The 16,528-nt window shown below is 36.5% G+C and overlaps 1 long non-coding RNA gene across 1 annotated transcript in view; it reads right to left on the bottom strand.

Annotated features, from left to right (window-relative positions):
- The window catches only part of LOC146600528 (uncharacterized), a 64,742-nt gene that overhangs the window by 26,584 nt on the left and 21,630 nt on the right, over positions 1-16,528 (bottom strand). The window contains exon 2 of the long non-coding RNA XR_014897872.1: positions 2,951-3,047. This is a non-coding gene — a long non-coding RNA (uncharacterized LOC146600528). The remainder of the gene's footprint in view (positions 1-2,950; positions 3,048-16,528) is intronic.

The following is a 16,528-nucleotide window of genomic DNA, read 5'->3' as shown; positions in this document are numbered from 1 at the left end:
ATCTCTTCCTTTATTAAATTTCCTATTGCTATTATTTCATGTCACAAGGTCACAGAATTGTTTTTATGCAATATGTTACTGATCATTCTCACTACTTTCTATGTCCCAAATTTGACATGAATAAATTTAAATGAGTAGAATTCTAATTTTTGTACTAAGGCTATTAACAAAAGCAATGCCCACAATCAGGCTGAAAACTTTGGAGCATTACCTAGTAATCTTACTCCAGTCTTTTTTTGTCTTTTTTTTTTTTTTTTTTTTTTTTTTTTTTTTTTTTTTTTTTTTTTTTTTTTTTTTTTCTTCTTTTTGGTCTCTCTTTTGTAAAGCCATAGTTTCTCTCCCAAGGTGAACTGTTCTCTTCAATTATTCTGTCCTTCAAAAATGTGTCTTTTAATTTTGAGAATAGGCAAATGAGTCTGGTCTTTTTCACTCTCTTTCTTCAATTCAGCTGTTATAAACGTCTTTCCCTAGAAATCTTTCACATTCTATGGTTACCAGATGCCTGGAGAGGAAATAATTYGATCCATTTCAGGTGACTATTAACATCTTTCAGTTTTTGCTTCTAGGAGGCAGTAATCCTCATTTTCATGTAGTTATTTCTGTTAACCATCATGTGTCTGTCTCTACAGTCTAAATTCATATCAACCTTACTAAAAACCAAAGCAAAGTATTTTTTAGTATGGGGGCAGCATATACATTATCCTTAATCTCTAATTAGAAAATGTCTAATAATAGAGAATAAAGTCAAGCAGAAAATTACATTATCATTAGACATTTAATTTCCAGATATAGTTTGCACAAACATCCTATTCTTGGTAGTTAATCCTTAAACAATCAAGGAACCATCAGGAATGATGCTATTTAGATGTGGGTTTAGTAATTAGTGAGAACATAATACAGAAAATGGCTTTAGGGGCAAAAGAATGATCTGAAGAGAAAGGGCTATTCAGTTTGARTAAGATAGAAAGATAAACAAAAGAATATATAAACCAAAGATCCTCGATTTCAAATGCACAAACAGATTTGCTAATGGAATGGAATGACTTGGAAATTAACTAAAGACCTTTGAGATTCAGATATGGAAGAAAGTTTAAATTTCTTTCAGCTAATGGTTTACTAAAATCCTTTTGCAGTAAATCAGCATGGAGCAATAGTATGGCACAGGGTCTGTCTTATGTGACGAGCATATCTATAGGACTGGCAATATGGTTGGGAAAACAAAAAAAGACCTAAGCTGCTATTTGCATCTCATGGATGCACTATCTACATTTTTCTCTACAGAAAGAACATTTTTACATACATTTTTTAGCTGCAGCATAACATGGAAACACATATATACATAGGAAATCTCCCCAAAGCTGTCTACCATCCATTTACCTCTTCTTTGACACCCCTAGACTTTACTAGCAACTTGAAGAATATTGTTGAAGCACTTTGCATAAATGCAGACTATTGCTGCATACTAGCAGATCAGTTTGCCCAATTTTTATTACAAACATGGCAATTCTAACCATCTCCCAGAGGCCTATCACCGATCAGCAGCCTGTCAATGACTGTCAGAAGCCTGCCAGCAGCCTGACACCTGCCCTTTTCCCGCTGCCTCGTAGTTTAGTGAGCACAGTCACTCATCATAAGGATTTATATCAAACTTGCAGTCCAAACACAGAACCAGCATACAAAATTGTGTCTATAATCTGCCCATAAAAGAGCCCAGGCCAATTCTGTCTAAGCATATAGTAAAAGAGAAAGAATAACATATTTGTCAACCTAATTCTCCACATTCACCACAGACTGTTCTCTGTTTGAAGGCAAGCTTGTACCCATGTTGCTGAGGCACAGGATTAGACAGCACTGAGCATGAAGATTTCTTGGCTGTGGTGGACATGGTCTCAAGGAATTTCCACCAGAATGGACAGACTGTGCCTAAATTAGCATGCCCACACAGAGGTATTGTGTATACCATGAGCACCTTCAGTTTTGCAGCCAACGCTACTATCTGGAACACCAGAGGGAGAGACTCCACATGAAATTCCCAGCAGCAAAAGCCTGTGAACAGGTCCTGGAAGAGCTCTATGGCCCTTGATCACATGACTTCTATATACCTAGTACCAGCACCCACTAGATGCTGCTCAGCACAAACTTAGGTGTTTCACTCTCTGGTCTATCTTAAGTCCAGACCATCAGCTTTACTTTGAAAACTCCAGACAGACTTGAATGGCTATGATGGAGAAGCCAAAGAGAACTCAGAAGCCAGCCATCAACACTAGGTCCCTTTGGTCTGATACAATTAATCTACCAGTTGTAAGAAAAATTGTAAAATTTGTTTCAGTGGGATAAGCAAGGACCATTAGCCACAACGGGCTGTAGAATTTTAGCAATTTGGTTTTCATTTGGAGTCTGGAGATTTACGTGTTTGTTTATCTTCACAATACTTTTTAAAGACCACATAGGAAGACTGCTCTTATGACTGACATTTGGAGAGAAATGTGGACTAGAACTCCTTATTTTAAGTAGTATTTTGTTTTCACATACATTTGGGTGCCAGATAGTGCATGGGGACCTGTTATTTCTAGTTGGATTTTCCAGTCCCCATTCCAGATGAGGTCTTTGCTATCAAGACTCCATCACTTTTACACAAACCATCTAACCCATTGTAATCCATGAAGCTAAGCTCATCTCACTAAGTGACAATATTATAGATAAAGCTGAAAATCATGTTCAAATCAGAAACAGCTCACTGAAGCAGCAATTTCGCAAATTCTGTTTTTAGAGTAAAAGGATTTTGCTTTGAAAGTTAGCCCACAGTATGGGAGAGATGAGAAGATGAGAGCAGCAGAGGTGAAGTGATTTGCAACAGCAGGAGTCCCYGAAAACATTCAAACTGACTCATTAAGAATTATTCCTAAGATGAGGGGAAAAAAAATGAGTCATAAATGAATCATCCACTTACCAGATGGGAGGAAAGCATGTATGAAATTTGGGACTGCCACTTGGTGAACAGCACATCATGAGCCTCTATTGCTTGAACCACGAGTCAGCTTCACTGGCTGCCACAAAACAGGAAGAGTACAGAGTGATGCATGCAGAAGCAATACATACCTTAACCTTCTGGCTAACCCCCTTACTAAAGCATATCACATGTTTAGAACATAGCTTCCATATCCATTTTGCTACTAACAAAGCAGAGATATTAACTGGCCTAATCTAAATCATGCCTCTTGTTTTAACTTTTACATAGTGGTAACAGTATGACAATGCTAACAATAAAAATTCAGGAGATGATAAAAGTTCTAGTCATGTCTGTTCTGTTGCATATAGCTTCTTAACCATTATACATGTAAATATTTTGCTACCAAAGCAGAAGTGCTCATTAAACCCTGGGGACCAATGCCAGAGATCTGTCACCTTTCACACTGTAACTGTTCTAACAAAAGTAGAAAATTAAGGCAGAGACAAGGCAATAGCTACTCACATTCAGTGGTGCTAGCCAAGTTTTAGGATTATGCCCTTCATCTTTTAGTGTCAAAAATCTCATATATCAGAAGGACTAACTTCAGAGTGTAGCTTATATCAATCTCTTACATTGAACTACCATTTTCTGTACTGAAAGCGTAAGCTGCCTGTGTATACACATGAAGATTGTAATATCCAATCCAATCCTTGAAGTACTTTGCTCTGCGACTAAATCGGCTTCAAGCTGATGTCTAAAAATATAAAGCACATAACCACCTATCCTTTTACTGGCCTGCCATCTAACAGTTCAAACAGTTCAAGATTAGTCACAAACCTTTCAGCCCTGTCCTATTTATTAGTTTCACAAGTACCCCAGATGTGTCTGTTGAAAAGTTCTGTCTTTTTAGTCTTATGGTTCAAACATATTCCAGAATGCGATCTGAGTGACTATACCAGTCTTTCTACTCTTTACTGATGGATTATTCTGTAGCTTTTTTTTTTTTTTTTTTTTTTTTTAATATAAAACAGGTTTGACCCAGGACTCAAGTTGTAGGTTTTATGGGTATGAAAAGCATTTGGAAGCCTGGGTCTGTCACATGACATGCTAGGCCAGAATTAAACTGCAACTCACATGAGTGCTCCACAGATGGGTAAGTCTTTCTGTCATGTTATAGTAACTCTGTTGGATGCCTGATACAGACTTTAACTCCATAGTCAAAATCTCTGCATCACCATTTGTCACATCCACAGAAATAAACTTTATAGGTGTCTCAGTATGACCTAATGTATCAGAAAGTTCAGGAGCTATCTATTTGCAGGAATACTTTATGCAGCTCCTGATAAAAGTATCATGATCTAAATAAGTRTTAGTATAGGAAAAAGTTCAGGTACAGAAGACCTTTTGGCAGTACCTAAAGAAAATTCAAATTAGGTTTTTGCTGGTCTGTAACACCAAATAATGTTGTATATAATGACTGAGAAGGACAAAACTACATCACAATGCCTGTCATTATATGTAATTTTTTTTCTACATTATTTTCTTCCTTTGGAACATATGCAGAAGACTCACATTTGTGCGCACTAGTTCCTTTGATGATATAGTACCACAGCTGTAAGCCAGTGGGTTTTCTTGTGTGAAAACAACTCCCTCGTGATACTAGGCTATCATCTAACATTCTAAAATCAACATCTAAGAGACAATTTGTGTACAAGAATTTGAAGTAAGAAATTAAATATTGCCAACCATAAAATTCTTCTACTTGAAAAAAAAACCCTGGGTATCAATATTTGAAGTACAAGTCTTGCTTGTACTTTATATTTAACAAATAATGTTTGATGCCTAAAACTATATCAGCACACTTATCAGAGGTCCAGCCACATTCCTGAGCCTTCTCTTGATTTTTTTTTCCATAGAGAAAAATCCACACTAGTGATTTACATGCTAAATATTTAGATCAAACTTAATCAAACTTTATTCAGAGCAATTCTSCTTTTATTTTTTTCCCAAAGCACATCTGCATCATTGCATGGCAAAAAATATAGAGCTCCATCCAGAACATCCATTTAAGAAAAAACAGAATCCTGGCTGAATTATTCACTTTCAATATTGAAAGAAAAGCCCTTCAAGCTAAATAGAGTTTTCTCCATTCACTTTTCAGGAGATCAAATTTCTCTGTGGCTACAATCGTACATCTACAATCAAAATTGCAAGTAAGTAGTCCCTCGATTCATTGTAGATGCTGATTTCATAAATGCAATATGCTGACTCTGACAGGAAGAAACATTTATAGTTAGAGGGCTCAAACACACATTCCTGAGGAGAACATTCAGGTTAATATTTTAGCTTACAAACATTATCTCAGTTTCAGTTTTTATTCCTTCTAAGCCTTTTCTGGCCTGGGATCCATAGAGGGACATAGAAATGTGATCCTCACAAGTTCTGCCTGTCAAAACTTTATCCATCTACCAGGTTAGTCTAACAACAACAGGTGGCCCCAAGCCCTCATTTAGTGCTTCAGTCCTTTTCTTTGAAGATGTTGCATTAAATYAGATTTTTGCATTATGGAAACAGATAGAATGCACACAAGAACAAGCCTAGCTTTGGTGCCTAGTAGCTGGGTGGCATCTTGGGAAGCAAAAACGCCTGCCTTCTGATCTATGTTCCAAACTTTACTTCTAGTGGTTTATATTTTTAGGACAGGACAGGTTGAAATAGCATGCGGAAGAGATTTCAAGCAAACTTTGCTTAGCCTTGAAAGCACACTGGAAGTTCCTGCTGACCACCTGAAACGTTACTTTGCTGCCATTACCATTCTGTCAGGAACATCATCTCCACTTGTGTCAAACATATCTTTAAATTTTTACCTTAAAAGGAGACTTGGGAATCAAACTGCCAGATGTAAACCATTAAAGATGTTTATTCAATCCTGGTTTCAAGCAGTAGTCTCCTGAATTTGAGTTTCCTTAACAGTCTACAGCTAAATTACCCAGAAGGATGGTGTCTGATTAAAGCATCGTCCTGGGATGCTTTTATACATTCCCACCAAGTCTTAATTAAAATAAATTATACTGTTTGTGCCATATCTTCTTTATCTGCGAAAGAAATGTTCAAAGAACGAATATTTGTAAAGCACTTCAAAAGTGTACTCAATAATTTAAAAATCTATATGTAACTTTTTGGAATGGAATATGTGAAGAAATATATATCATGCTGGTTTTGAACTGTATGTTTAAAAATGTTAGAAAAAATTAGACATTACATAAGCTGCCATAGTAATTATTAATTTCTCTTTAACTACTAAAAATGTTCAATGATGCACTGAAAGACATTACTTATGTCACAGAAGTGACTCTTTTAAAAGAATATGAGACATTAGAAACTCCTGAAAGTACTGAAGCCTGAGTTTCTGAGTCAGATGGTTCCTCTTTAGTTTTCTAAAAACAAGCCAGTAATTACTGAATTATCCTCACTTTTACTTAGAGGTACCAGAAACTGAGTGATTGCAAAATGAACAGGCATTTGTTTGAAGAGCAAAGCAGATTTAACTAGAGGACAGGGACTACAAAACTTGTTAAGTGGGAGCCAAGATGTCTCCTATAGCTATCTGGAAAGAACATGTGCTGCTCAGACTAAATGAAGTCCTTGATATGGCCACAGAAGATACATAAAGCTACAGAGGATCTAAGGTCTCCCRCTGTTGGTAATGACTCATTTCCTGTGTTTTCCACATAGGACAGCAAATTCCTGCTATTTATGGTAAGCCCATTAAAAATTTCTTTTCATGAAGAAAAAGTGCTGTCAGTTGCCATTCAGGAGTTGATAAAGGAGGCCAGCTAGCATGTTGCAGAAATTATCAGAGAAAAATACTATAACCACAAAAGAGCCAAATGTTTTTTCTTGAGCCCTTTGAGATAACAGATGCGTAGTCAGTCAAAAGTAGGATCTTTTTTGTCTCTGAAGACTTTTTTATACGCACAAAAAAGGGTGAAAAATATCATTTGAGTGATCTCAGTCCACTCAGTTCCAAAGTGTGTTTCTGTATCATGTGTCTAAGACACATGAATATATATCAAGTATATTTTATATCTCTCTAYGTAAGATCTATACACATACACACAAAATGCTGGATCTGAATGTACACCATCTTTCAACTGGATACAGAGGCAGCACACTGTGTGTATGTGTGTACTTGCTGATGACTCACGTTACACTCAACAGCTTCTAGGCAAAAGGGGGAATACTCCCTAAATGCAAAGMAAAATTTTATGTTTGTCTAAATAAAGCCTTAAGAGTCTAATCAAAGAATTATTATTTGTCCTGTTACAATGTGATACTAACAYGTAAAGTTCAAATTAGATTGAGTTAAAACTGGTACACGCAAACTTTCTAGTATCTATCCATTTCTCTGGTATTATGCTCACCCTTCCACTGCCCCTTCTGGTCCTATGGTCAGTCACTTTTGTCTGAGGGATGTTCTGGTGACTCATCAGTGTCCTAAGACTTCACCAGAAGGAGAGTGATGTTGATGGTAGAGCAGTTTTTCTCATGTTGATGTTTGTTAATGGTTTCTTCTTTCTCACTCTAAGGCCTATTTTTATGTTTTCTAACATGCTTTTACACATTTTTCTTTCTTCATTTAGTCTACAACACCATGTTGTACCCAAATTCACTAAATATGTTGTTTTACGTATGTCAGATACTTATTCTTGGTTCTCTTTGTTAACCCCCAAAACTAGTTTTGACCAGTTCCCAAGCCTGCATTTAAGTACTAGTAATTGGCCACTGGTGAATTTTTAGCCCAGCCTCCAGTACCACCTTCCTTTCATGGCTTCCATTATCATCCCATGCATAGATCTACACCACTATCTACACTAAATCAATAGGCTAAGGTCACAAATAGTTCATTCTATCCAAAATACATAATTGTTACTGCTATCTATACGAATTTACAACAAAATATCTAATAGTGATTAGAAAATTGCTGTTACACCTAATAAAGGTAAAACAAAGCTACAGGCAAGCCTGTGGTCTGTTACTAGTAATGGCAGCAATGTATTTACTAAGCTGTAAGACTACAATTTCAAGAATTTGTACACCTTCCAGCTAGACTCCCAAGGACCAGAGGTTCACTAAGAACACAGCAAGTATTGTGTACATCAACCGGGCCAATATTATACAGTATGTTGTTCTAAGCAGAGAAGAGAAGGCAGCTAGGACACATAGCAACTTTCTCTCCTTCCCTCTCCCATCCCCCACAACACTGTAAATCCAGGAGAGAGGGATTTTTTTTCAATGGAAGAAATTCAGCAAGTGGAAAATTCCAGCATAGCCTGACTAGGTTGCTGCCCCATCAATAGCCATGGAAGGAATGGATGCATGTGCTGGTGGCGCAGAAGAAGAGGGAAGAAGAAAGTCCTAATTGAGGCATATGATTTAATAGTCATGGTGCCACTGGAGGAGAAGGTGAAAGATGTATGTAGAGATGACATCCCACTCAACCATAATTTATACAGTTTACTTGATTGCCAGTACTTTGTTTGGAAAGGCTTATTGCTACCCATACAACAGATCTCACGTGTGCCTCTGACCACGCAGATCCAGCTGATTTCGTAGACAGGAAAACAAAACAGTGGAACTTGAGAGTCCCTACAGCACAGTTGCTGGTTATTAGAAAGAAACAGGACCCGTTTGAGCTTTACACAAGTATCATCGTTTTTGAGCAAGATTGTAGACATCATGGCAAYAGCAGATGTCTCAACGACAGTGCTGGCAGCCAAACAAATGCTCAAGTTCAAAATTTTGCAGATATCACACATACCTGCAGGATTTGAAAATGGAGTTAATGCATTTTACTCCAGTAATCAGTAAGACAGGAAGATATGAAGTATTTAGATCCATTACAATAATCACAAATACACTCTGGTGGAACCAGGATATGCAGAGAGTGCTAGACCTCTACAAAGACACTATAAAGTAAACCTCCATTACCCACTGCATGGCCTCATGACAGATTTCCACAGCATTACCAGAATGTACAGAGATCCTTAGGGATTTGATATGGTCACCCTCCAGAAGRAGATACTCATTGATTTGCCGTATGGCAGAAAAATTCTGACACAACCATGCTGTTTGTCAAACCAGCACCAGCCTTTGGCAGAGGACTATAACATTGGTGGTCTTCTTTTGAAAATCAGATGCTTGTTATTAACTGTTCACATATGTAGAGGGTTTGTGGGACTACCCACGGAACTAACCCTATGAGTCTTCTAAGTGAYATTCTCTCAAAGTGATGAAGCCTTGCACAGCCTGTCATCACTGACAGCATACTTCAAGAATAATTTGGCTAAACGCCAGATACATCTTGMGAATAGCCTACGCAAGCCTTCAGCTGAGGCTACCCAGAGTGAACAAGCTGGGCAGTTGTTACTCCTGCACTGAGTGTTTACACCCTGCCTCAGCAGAACTTCCAGCTCTTTTTTTTTTTTTTTTTTTTTTTTTTTTTTTTGCCTAGTTTGCCCTTCCCGTCTTTCCCCCCGCAAGAACATACCAAAGGGGAATAGCAAACCTTCCTTTTTCCCGCCTGTGCCCCCCCTGAGCACTCTCTTTTTTTTTTTTTTTTTTTTTTTTTTTGCCTAGTTTGAAATTAAAGTCTTTCACACCGAAAGAACATACAAAAAAGGAATAGCAAACAGGCATTTTTACAGACTGTGCACCACATGGGCAATCACTAAGAGGAGCTTGTAGGAGAGGGTCATATCAAGGGCCCTTGAAGGTCACCCAAGAGMCTAAACTGGGGCATTTCAAGAGTCATTCTCAAAGGAAATTCTTTCTTATTCTTTCCCTTTTTTTCAGTAACCCCTCAAAAAGGAAAATGCACTTTGAAAATTCCTGTCATCTTATAAAAAAACATAAAGGCCAAAGCCTTCTCAGTAAGTCTAGAAAGAAACAGAACATGAGAGCCTCTTTTGATTATACTGACTGCAGGATTAGAGTTAGGAGATGAGAGGTGTAAAGGAAGTTCCTTACCTCTACTATACATATTTTCACGTGATTTTAAACTCTTCAGCTAGAAATATATACAAGTCATTTCTAGACTAGAGACACACTTAAAGCTAATATGCCTTGACAAACAAGGAGGTAACTCTTGGACTAATACTGTTGATTGTGGAATTAAAAAAAAAAAAATCTTTTGGGAACAACACTAGAGTTACAGTCTTCACAGAAATAATGTTTAGTTACCTCAGCCTACACCTCAGTACTGTTTAGCTACATACTATGCTGCTACAAGACTCCAACTTTGCATCTCAAATATTTTAAAACTACTTAAGACAGTAGATGTTCTGTTCCATGAAATGAACAGTTCAGAATAGTAAAGATGAATTGAAATTTAGATTGAATTATGGTTCTGTAGAATAGAATATATATTTGTGAGGGTGAGAAGGATACATTTAAGTTTCAAAAAAAACCCAACAAGTGAAGCTGTGCAATGCTGAATGTATCTTATATTTTACAAAGGACACATATTACAGAACAAACTAGCTTAGATARCAAATTTATCCAGGAGTTGCTACCTGATAAGTTATTTCCTAGAAATATTTTATGCAATAGTAGAAATCAAATACAAAACTACTTATCTATAGGAACTTAAAATAAAGCCAGTCATTGCTRTGGAATTTCCATTGTGAACTGACTCACAGTCTATTAAAAAGATTAAAATAAATTTCTAGGTAAAAGTGCTGATTTTCCCCATGCAAGTGGAAGAATTTTAACAGATGTTTTGTTTCTTCAGTTATGATTTTTGATTCATTGTAACTGGATGCTAAACACTGTTCATATTTCACTATATGTGAAATATGAATACAGAGCTCCCAGTTGCACAATGTAATTCATTTCTAAGTTGTCCCTGATTGCTGAGGGATAGTTTATCAGGCAAAAAACAGGCAATAAATTTTATASGTGCTGAACTTTAGTCATGTAGGAAATTAGGTATCTGGAAACTTGTATGTAATATTAATTGATCTGTCCAGAGTCGTCTGCCATCATTCCACTTGCAGTCAACAGGAATTTTGAGTGAAAATCAATAGTAGATATTATGCTGTGATTAAATGCCTTAGGGATGATGTAGATAGTGAAAAAATGTTTAGACCATTCAAGTCAGAATTACTGACAATATAAATACAATTCARTATAGGAACTGAAGTTCTTTTACTGCAAGAAGACTTCCATGACAGAAGTGCTTACTAAATAGTCTATCCATATTAAAAACTGATCAAATAAGTAACACCAAACTGAGAAAGACAGAAAAGTATTTTTCAGATGAGATAAACTATTCATGCTTATGCTGTTAAATCTTTTCCCAAATAGTCTGAATAAGGAAATTTTAACTTTGGCCCCATCTTACCTTTACATTACATGGTAATCAAGCCCAGTTCTGAAGTGCTGATCTTTTGAGAGAGRAGGAGTGTTCAAATAGTGCAGTTTATATTTACAATCTGTGACTGACAYATTTACTTGGAGGGGATGAAGATGGACAGTGGAAATGGCACTGCCTAGGTCCAAACAGATGGCTACTTTAGGACTGTAAAACATATATATTTGCTTCTATCTATAAAGATACACAAGACTTGAACTGCAAATGACACAACAATGTAGAAAATGTGAAGGGGTAACAAAGGATTCACTTTTCTGWCCATGACGCTAAACTAACACTACCCACGACAAAAGCTGCAATGAAAGACTAAAAGAAAAGGCAATTGTAATATTTCGTGGAACAAATATTTATCACTATCAAAGAGCATGAAATAAAGTCAGTTCTCAGGCCACATATGCAACCACTCTAGTTTCTGTTACTCTGCAAGATTCTTTATTGTGGAAGGACTGMTGAAGAGAAGGATTTCCTAAATCAGAATCCCAGCAATTCCCCCATGCTGTTGCAGAAACTATAGATCAACAATAAAACCACATAAAAATGGCGTTGGGTTAGATACAACTTCTATTTAATAACAAAGAATAATTTAGGTCAAAGAAGGCTTCAGGGAGAAGGCTTCGGGAGGTCCCTAGTCCAACTTCCTGCTCAAAGCAGAATTAGCTCTGATTTYAGACCAGGCTGCTCAAGAATTTATTTTCATCAAAATTTTCATCAAAATTAAACCTACAAATGACTCCTCTGAGGTACACGCATATCAGCGCATAATGCGGCAAACTGCCAGAGTGAAGCTGACTTACAACCAACCTCTGAAAGTACGTTGAAATTGCCAGCACTTGAGGTCAACAGACAACTCAGGATTCAGTATGCTTTGGAATTACTAGAAACTTCCTGGATCATAGTTACAGAAGATAAACATGAGACAATGTATCCTAATTTGTGCACAACTCCAAAACACATATCACTGTGGAAAGTATTTGAAATACTGGTGCGTGCTTTTGAGAAATTTAATCCTCTGTCATAACAAGAAACTGCTAGAGCAAGAAAGCAATTTATATGGCTTAGACTTTTAGGCACTTTCTTGCTCGAACAGCTGTGCAGTTTGGTCCACAGGGTCTCTGAACTTGATTCTCTTCTGCTGAGCTAGTATTAATCAGAGTAATGCCATCCAAGTAAACTTTTTCTTAATCATATGTTTGGTCAAACCACAGTTAGAACAAGACAAACAATTGGAGGGGGGTAGGAATAGGACAGTGATGATCTGTCCAGAGACATATTGCTGTTTTTGGACAGATCTTTAAGAAAACGTAAAACAAAATTGTTGCAYGATGGCTGGGAATCCTGATACATCTGGGTATCCTACCAAAGACTAATTGGAACATTTTCACATTCAGAAAAAATTAAGTGAGCAGAAACAGTAGCTTGTCAATAATAATTCAGTAAAGTCCTCCAAAAACTTCCAAAGCTTATGAATGCATGATTTAATTTAACTTTTGTATTTCATTTGTTCTTCATTTGCTGTACTTTACTGAGTCCAGAATTTGTAGCTCAGAGTAGCCAGCTCTCCTGACCTCAAAACTCTGAGCCAAAACCTTCATATGGTATACTCATGAAACACACAACCTCCTACCAGGAAAGTCAAGGCCAGGGAATTTTCAAGTGCTGTTCACAGGTAGGAAGCAACATCTTGTCCCACTACCCCTAGGTGGTGAAAGTGGGTATTACTGAGTAGTACTTGTTTTTTCCGCAGATCGGAATTCATATCACCAAATAGCCTCTGCACCAACGCAACAGTGCTGCCAGTCATACAATGCTCTTCACTTGACAGGTGATTCACATGTGGAAGTTAACCGCTTCTGCTCTGAATTCTCTTAAAGCACATAAGGAGATAATTAAAAGAGTAAGCTCTTTATTGTGCCTAATATTTTAGTATAGAACTGCTTTCACTTGCAATAATGCTGTATGTTAGGGTTGAGCAGACTGTAATTCTTTTTTCATGACAGATTTTGAGACTTCAGATATTGTTTTTTTTCCACGCTGGAATGAAATTAAAACTTTGTCACTGATACCTAGAATAACTGTTTGAACCTGAGGCACTGTTTAGGAGAAAACTCTAAGGCTAAAATTTCCTGTCYGACTTAGAAGTGACAGAGAGGAGTAAAAACATTCTGAATCAGAGGGAACAGAAATTTAAGTTGGTTTGCATCAGAGTGGTTTAATGAAGCTTTAATTCAGCTGACCAGTTCTACTCTACATTTACATGTGTTTTCWTGCCTGTCCATCATTCAGCACTAATCTGCTAGGTGCAGTCAGCCAGCTGTAGCTCAGGTGTTAGAATGCAAAATCTCTGCTAAAAACCTGAACTCCTCTGCCAATAAGAAAACACACAAATGTAAACACAACTCCTCAGAGCATACAATCAATGGAAACTGTGTAGCATCAAAACCACTATATCCTACACTAAATGCTCTTGTTAATTCTCTGTGACTGTATTTCTGTTGATTTGTCCTCAAAGTATCCTCCAGCAAAATCAATTCCTGTTTTCTTTTTTTTAACATTATTGCCCACAAAGACACTAAAAATAAAAAAATTCTATCACTAAATAGTTCTTCAGAAATCTGTTGTACAGTTCTCTTTTCAAAGGTATGAATGAGCAGGAAGGACACATTTTTAGCAGAACTTTGAAATTCATCTTTGACAGAGAGTAAGAGAGAATGGTTGGGGAAATCTGAGAGCATGACACATAAGTGACCTCTCCCTTCTTAAAATAATTAAAATATATATCAAAAAGTAATTAAAATATATATCAAAAAGAAAACAAAAACTAAAGTAGAACAGTTTTGCCAGTGACCATCTCTTAAGTACCTGGGTTTAATCATCAACAAGATACCTTTGACATTCTCTTTTGCTGCTCTCATATTTCATTGTTTGCTGTTCTTGTTACATAAATCCTGCAATTGTAATGAAAATATTCAGAACTTAATCTTTTAAAATTACTTTCTTCCTTTTCCCTCCCCTCAAAAACATCCCAGGCTCACATTAATCTCAAGACTGCAAAAGGTGATAATATCTAAAGCTTTGACAGTGTATAAAGGAATAAAATAAGAGAAACGCATACTGACATGAAACACAGTCCAAATTTTACTTCCAAGGAAGTTCAGAATGTTCAGACTTCATCACACCTTTTCACTTGTTTGTGTCTAAGTTACAGCATTCGAGAAAAATGAAAGTAATAGAAACAGCATCTAGCAATATCTGCATTACTGAATAATGTGTATTTCACAGAGAATGAAGATAAATTATACAGTTAGTAAAAATGTTGTTGCATATGTGTAATTAAGGGTTTCTTACTTAAAGGATTATCAAAAGTTTCATGATGTACTGTATTAGAATACTGCCTGAGAAAATCCATATATAAGGCTGCTTTGTATTGCTCCAATAGTTAAATTGAGGCCCYATTATTCTGGTTACCAAAACATAATCATGAGAGTCTTTCTCTCACTCTCTAAAAAAGGAATGATTTATATCCCTGAGCAAGCTCATGTTATAAGACTAGATATATAAATGGAATGAATTATAGAACTGGCAAAGAATCAGGAAAACTTAGAGGATTTCCAAACAACAATAAATCCCCAGATTAAAAAGGAAAGTAAGTCATATACTCTTGTTTTGATAGAACAAAGACAATAAATACCTATATTTTTGCRGTATTTCTGATGTTTCTTTTCTATTTGTTTCTAACTTGGAATTCTGTCCTCCCTACATTCATTCACTTAGAGAAAAAGGCCTCTAAAGAACATTCTAATATTTGCACATTAAAAAAATATGATTAAGCTCTAAAAACAAAAGTTAGTTTGGCAACTTCTTACTGGAATATACAACGAGAACAGGAACAGCCACTGACTTCAATGACTAAAATAAACCTTTCAGCTTTTTTTTTTCTTTTAAACTAGTAATGTAGAGTCAGTCCTAGGACAGAGAAACTAGAATTGTCCTGCGCATTAAACTTGTTTACTTGATTGAATTTGTTACATGAGAAATATTCTAAATATTGAACAGAGTAGAAATACAAGATAGCATTTGTATAAGCATTTATGATAGAGCTACAAATTTTTAGCTTATGCAATGTCATAAGATGAGCATTAGATGTTCGAGTTAATCCTGATGAACTGTCTATACTAAAATTCTGCAGCTGAGATGCTAATACTATCTTTGTCTTTATCCTAGAAACAATTGGATCAGAGACCATCTCTTTTTATCTTTTAACTCCAGAAGTTACACAGAGGCTCGCTTCTACTYTGGGGATTCCACAAATCATTCTAACAAGAACTACTACCAGAAACAATGTTATGTGCACAAATCCAGTATTTGTGTGCCCTTGCAGTAGCTCCATGCGGGAGCAAAATGGAGGGTCTTGGATGATGCAACCAAGAGCACACAGGCTTCTCAACATGGTTTTGGTAGAGAGGCCACAACTTCCACAGTAATTTACACTTGGTAACAGAGTAAGGACACAGCCTTTAACTACAAGGCATGTGACACAGACAGTAATAAAGGACTGGCTAGAAAATACTCAAGGCAGGTGCTATGACTACAGTTAGTGTCTATTTAAAGCAAACGGAACAYGTAAAAAGGAAATAATGTGATGACACCTGCCTGCTTCAGAAGCAGTGGTAAAAGCAAACTAGTGCTTAACCAGTGAGGCCTGCGTGCTTAAACTGGACAGAAAATTCTGTCTTATTATATGCTTCAAAGGCAGTAATAGAGCCTAGATTTTATTTCCTATGTTCTGTTAATATTCTCACTATACATTTTTCCCCACTATTATATCTGAGAACTTCAAACATAGGTGCATTAAACTTCACAGAGGTAGCAATTGCTAGCTTAAAATGATTGGAGATTTCTTTTGTTCAAATCATTTTGCATGTTCAATGTTACCTAAGAAAACACAAATGAGAATACAGTTACATGAAATAGGGCAAGATTACCACAGAATCACTTTGACTGAAGGAGCCATGGTGGTTTTCTGGTAATCCATGCCACAAGATAGTGGACTGAATGTCTACTTTACTCTGTCTACAATGCAAGTCACAGATAAGACCATTATATTTTTCAGATTTCTTTTTTCCACAAAAATCACAGAACAGGGG

Source organism: Rhea americana, unplaced genomic scaffold (genome assembly GCF_003343005.1).
Source record: "Rhea americana isolate MKP2758 unplaced genomic scaffold, rheAme1 scaffold_12, whole genome shotgun sequence".
In the NCBI taxonomy this organism is placed as follows: domain Eukaryota; kingdom Metazoa; phylum Chordata; class Aves; order Rheiformes; family Rheidae; genus Rhea; species Rhea americana.
Note: the sequence above shows the minus strand (reverse complement) of the source record. Positions and strands in the feature narration are given on the sequence as shown.